This window comes from Stegostoma tigrinum, chromosome 15, assembly GCF_030684315.1.
Source record: "Stegostoma tigrinum isolate sSteTig4 chromosome 15, sSteTig4.hap1, whole genome shotgun sequence".
NCBI lineage: Eukaryota > Metazoa > Chordata > Chondrichthyes > Orectolobiformes > Stegostomatidae > Stegostoma > Stegostoma tigrinum.
Window position 1 is genome coordinate 70905360 of NC_081368.1, and position 6201 is coordinate 70911560.

General features: G+C 39.2%; 1 pseudogene; it reads left to right on the top strand.

The window, feature by feature from the left end:
* The first annotated feature begins 4621 nt into the window (after window positions 1-4621).
* LOC132210552 (interferon-gamma-inducible GTPase 10-like) lies at window positions 4622-5915 on the top strand (annotated as a pseudogene).
* The last annotated feature ends 286 nt before the right edge of the window (window positions 5916-6201 follow it).

Sequence of the window (6201 nt, forward strand, 5' to 3'; positions counted from 1 at the left end):
ATTTTAAGATAAGCAGTAGTGGTTTCAGCATCACCAGGACTCGCTTTTAATCCCAGATTTACTGCTTGAAGTAAACTCCAACAATCGTGGTCAGATGTGAACACAGGGGCCCACAACACTCAACTGGGTTTGTAAACTATATTGTAACAATAATATTGGCATACAGTACTGCCACCTAGTGGTTGTGTTGCCAATTTTGGATGACAGACTGGAATGGAGATGAAATATCAAAGTTTTGCAGCTTGGAATTATGAAGCAATGCACATTTTTAGCTATACAAAACTGTATAACATTGTGGTGCATAGAATTGATATTTTGAGACAGAGTGGTACCTGGGGTCCTTGAGTTTCAGGGGGAAAAAAAACTGCCTGGTGACACTTGGATTGGTTCGGCTGAAGTTTGGTGCAGATCTCTACTTCTGACAGATATTTTTGCATCTTTTGCTTCAAAAACCTTCACCACGTAATAATTTAGCTCCTCTGTTATTTTTCTTTTACAATTATAAATTCTACTGTCATATCTCAGAATGTACTGACATTTACCTTTATAAAGCTTTTCATCTTTACATACTTGTATAAATTGTGTCACAGTCTATTTACATACGTAACTTATTTTTGTTTTTATCAGTTTCATGGTTTTACTTTTTGGTGAATTCAAAAAAAATCCCCAAACCTCAGGCTTTCTATATTTTTGGTGATATTATCGGGCTTGTTTTTGATCTAATACAATGTTCAATTTCCTTTGTTTTGGACTTCATTGTTGACTTTTGTGCCTCAAAGGAATGTATGTTTATTCTAAGCCATGTATTCATTTTATTAAAGCTTGCAACTGCCTATCTCCCATCATACCTTACTGCTCCTACAGTTATGGTTTCCTTTAGTTTGATTTAAGGCCATTGTTTTAGATGGAACTGCTTCATTTTCAAATATAATGAAAAGTCACTTTTACTGAAAGGTGCTTTTGCAAGAAGATAATTTGTTTCTTATTTCATTATAATAGATCTAAAATAGTCTTAACAATCACTTGATAGATCATGGTGGACTTTTTATTCACATCTCGTAATATTCTCATATTTTAATGTGTTGTTGGTTGGCATGTTTCCATTAATGTTTAATTTATTTTTCTTTGAAAGAAACTGTAATAATTATTTCCACTGTGCATTGAATGTACAGAAACTTTCCCCTGATTCCTTACTGAATTAACTTGAATGCTAAATTTTTGTGATTCCTGGATGAAGACTCCCAACTACTTCTGTCCTGTGCATTTGTGCATTTTTCCCTATTTAAATAATATTCAGCTCCACTATTCATTCTGTCAAAATGCATAACATTACATCTGCCCAATCACTTACCTGTCTAGATCGCTCTGCACATTGTGCTGGCCTCACCACTTGCTTTCCCACTTATTTTTGAGTCATCTACAAACTTGGCCATAGTACATCCACTTTGCTTTTTAAAATCCTTAAATATATATTGCAAGTAATTGACAGGCTCTAGCTCTGATCCCTGTGGTACACCACTAGTTACAGTGTGAGGACCTGATAATCACCACCCCTGTACCTTATTCCAACTCTCTGTCTTCTACTTGTTAGGCAATCATCCATCCATATTAATATGCTGCCTCCAATTTCATGGGCTAGTAACTTATTGATTAGCCTAATGTGTGTTACCTTATTATGTGCCCTCTGAAAATCAAAATATATCACACCTAATGCTTCCCTCCTGTTTGTCACTTGCACAAAGAGTTCTCATGAATTTGGCAGGCATGTGTTCACATTTACATGAAGCAATATTAACTCTGCTAATCATATTCTGCAAGTGTAAATGCCCTGCTAATACAGCCTTTGTAACAGATTCTAACATTTCCCAAATAACAGAATTTAAGCTAACTGGCCCATAGTTAAGAGATAGTAAGAACTGCTGATGCTGGAGTCAGAGATAACACAATGTGGAGCTGGAGGAACATGGCAGGCCAGGCAGCATTAGAGGAGCAGGAAAGCTGACATTAAGGGTCAGGACCGTTCTTCAGAAACAATTTTCTGAAGCTTTCCTGCTTCTAAAATGCTGTCTTGCCATGTTCCTCCAGCTCCACGCTGTGTTGTCTCTGGCCCACAGAAACTGTTTTTTTTCCCTTCCTTTTTTTAAATAAAGGAGGTATATTGGCAGATTTCCAGTCCTCGGGGACATCTCCAAAATCAAGATTCGTGTAAGGTTATTACTGGTGCATTTGTTTGGTCTGTAACTACTAGTTTTAATATTTTGGGATTCATCTAGTCAGGTCCAGCAGACTTATCAGTCTTTAGTTTTATTAGTTTCCCTTCTCCTTAGTGGTGGCCATAAACCTCAGTTCTGCCCTTTGACCCGCTTGAAGTTTTGATATATTGCTGGTGTATTCCACTGTGAAAGCTATTGCAAAGTACCCATTCAGTTCCTCTGCCATTTCTTTGTTCCCTATCACTGCTTCTTTAGCCTTATTTCCAGTGGTCCACTGTCTGCTCTTGTGTCTACCTTACTTTTTAGATGTCTAAAAAAAATGCTGCAGTCTTCTTTCATGTTACACACTAGCTCATTCTCATATTTTATCTTCTCCCCCAACCCCAAATACCTTCTTAGTTATCCTCTACCTTTTCATAAAGGCTTTCCAATTCTCTGTCTTCCCACTAATCTTCATTCTTTTTTCCTTGGTTATATGCTGTCCCTGCCTTCCTTTGTCAGGCATGGTCGCCTCACTCTCCCATTGGGAGGCATGTTGGTTAGCACCTTGATTAGCACTACTGCCTCACAGCATGAGGCCCCTGGGTTCAATCCCACCCACGGGCAACTATCTGTGTGGAGTTTGCATGTTCTCCCCATGTCTGCATGGGTTTCCTCCAAATGTTCTGGTTTCCTCTAACAGTCCGAAGATGTGCAGGCTAGATGGACCAGCCATGCTAAATTGCCTGTAGTGTTCAGGGACGTGTAGATTAGGAGGGTTTTAGGGGGATGGATCTGGGTGGGATGCTCTGAGGGTTGGTGTGGACTTGTTGGGCCAAAGGGCCAGTTTCCATATTGTAGAGATCCTATGATTAATATATCTCTTCTCCCTTGGGAATTTCTTCAGTCAGTGGGTGGTATATCTGTGGAATTCATGGCCACACACAGTTATGGAGGCCAAGTCAGTGTGTGTTTAAGACTTACAGATAAGTTCTTGATTGATAAGGGTATCACAAGTTACAGGGAGAAGGCAGGAAAATCAGGTTGAGAAAAATATCAGCTATTATCAAATGGTGGAGCAGACCTGATGGAACAAAGGCCCTAATTCTGCTTCTACATCTTATGGCCTTAAATGGGTTCCCTTGTGCATTTTTTTTATCCACCTCACTCAAAACCTGTCTCGACCTTGATTTGCAATATCCAACTCTGAACCCCCAATATTCAATTTTACTCAAAATATCATACCTACCTATCCCTATCTATTTATACACCAATGTACAATTTCACCTTTTCACCCAGACATGGGTGTAAAATCATTATTCCTGATAAATAATCCCCTGAATAGCGATATTGGGCTGAACATGATTCTCAATATCCGTGACACTCCTTGTGCCTGATATGCATCATTGCATACTATTCCTGCTATACTCCATTCCCATTCACAATATCCACCATTATTCACAAACATCCATATCCAATTCCCTGACAAGCATTATCCAAATCCCCTCAAACCCCTTATCCAACCACACCCCTTCATTATTCATCTCAGCCTACTCCAGGTATTCAACACTCCATTCCAGCCCACAGTATATCCATCTCTCTGCAGACTTATCCATATGCAATTCCATCGTCCAACTGTCTTTCCCCTGAACCGAGACCTCCAATGCTAAGAATATTTATGGTGGCTCAGTGATTAGCACTGCAGCCTTACAGCGCCAGGGATCTGGGTTCGATTCCAGCCTTGGGTAACAGTCTGTGCAGAGTTTGCACATTCTCCCTGTGTCTGCGCCGGTTTCCTCCCACAGTCCAAAGATGTGCAGGCTAGTTGGAACGGCCATGCTAAATTGCCCGTAGTGTTCAGGGGTGTGTGAGTTATAGGGGGATGGGTCTGGGTGGGATGCTCCAAGGGGCAGTGTGGACTTGTTGGGCTGAAGGACCTGTTTCAACACTGTACGGAATCTAATCTAATCTAATCCCTAGTCCCTTGAACGTCCTTGATATTAGTGCCATCACTGCGGCTGTACAATGAGCTGCCAGCAATTTGATTTCCGATATCCATCCATAAACCTCTTTGCTTTTGTCTCACACGATGCAACTTACAATCTACCAATCTGTCTTAACCTGTAATCATTAATTTTAGTCCCAACAACCATCTGGTGAGATCAGGCATGGAAAAGATATGTTTTATTTATCGCTCTGCATCTACATCCAATGAAAGTGTAAACACAAAACCAAGATTCATTCCATCCCCAGCAACAATCTCTGTAAAGAACATGTAAATCTAATGTTGACAGTAATGTGTTGCATCACTCAAAAGCATTGAGAATAAGACTAAATAACAGCAATATAAAATTCATGGACAATGATGAGACCCTTTGATATTTAGCTGAATGTATTGTGCAGTATCTGAGTAAAATATTCCAACTCCAATGGTTTCTGATTTAAAATCAACAAGTTTTGATCGCATTTTTCATTCTTCGTCTAAAGACACCGACGTAGATTGCGGAAGTTATGGACAGTGTAATGTATTCATTCTTTTCCACAGAGATGACTCAGCCTTCCAAGACGACATACTTTATCATGATGAACTCAAAGATCTCAAGTCTGGTTATGAAACGGGTGGGCTGAAAAATGCTGTCTCTTTGATACAGCAGAAGTTAAATGTTCTTTGCAATGTAGATCTAAACATTGTAGTGACGGGAGACTCTGGTGCAGGGAAATCTACTTTTATCAATGCAATGAGAGGAGTACAGGGTGATGATGAGGGAGCACCAAAACCACAATGAAGCCAGCCTCATATCCACACCCCAAATTGCCAAATGTTTGCTTCTGGGGCCTGCCAGGAATTGGAACAACAAAACTCCCCACAAAAACATACCTGACTGAAATGAATTTTCAAATATATGATTTTTTTTGTCATCATTTTACATGGTTGATTCAGAGAAAATGATGTTTCTATTGCCAATGAGATTAAAAGGCTTGGGAAGAACCTCGACTTTGTCCAATCTAAGATAGATAATGATCTCTATTCAGAGAAAGAAAAATAAGAACTTGAATGAAGAAGAGGAACGGAAAAAGATCAGAAGAGACTGTGTCAGTAAATTGAAAGAGGCAGGGGTTTTAGCATCCACTGTTTTTTTGATATCCAGCTTTGAAATGAATGACTTTGATTTTCCAAAATTAAGAGAAACCCTTGCAAATAACCTTGATGATCTAAAGAAGCAAGCATTCTTAATGTCACTTCCAAACACAACCTTGGAAATTATCGATAACAAATGAAAAGAGCTGAAGAAACAAATCTGGATGTTAGCAACCATTTCTGGATCAGTGGGAGCGATTCCAATTCCTGGCTTATCCTTTGCTTGTGACATTGGGATACTGGTTAGTGCAGTTAAACAATTCCGTAAATATTTGGGTCTAGACAATGCCTCTCTTCAAAAAATGGCAAATAAAACAGGGAAACCTGTGGAAGATCTGAAAGCAGAGGTGAAATCTCCCCAGCTGGGTTAACTAAATAAGGACTTTGTGTTACAAAAGTTAAAAAGTCCAGTTTCGGGTGTATTTTTCGCAGCTGAATCTCTCCTTGATTTCATCCCAGTCATTGGTCCCATCTTTGGAGCAGGATCATCATTTATGGTTACCAGGAAGATGTTGAATAATATACTGGATGATCTTAGAGTGAATGCACAGAAAGTGGTGAAAGCTGCATTTGGGGCCGATTAAAATGCTCTGCATGCAAATATTATGACGTTGAACTCCTACAATGCATTAAACATTCCAAATAAATAACAGCATTCTATTGATATGGCAACTTGCATATCCTTTGTATATCGCAAGATGTTCCACAGCCAGTGAAATATTTTTGAACTATTATTTCATCAGCTGTGGAATGTCTTGAAATGTACAAAGGATATGGAAGTTATCATATCAATGGAATGCTCTTATTCTTTGCAATTTAGGCTTAATGGTAGCCAACTCGTACACAGCAATCTCTGAAGAAAAATTTCAG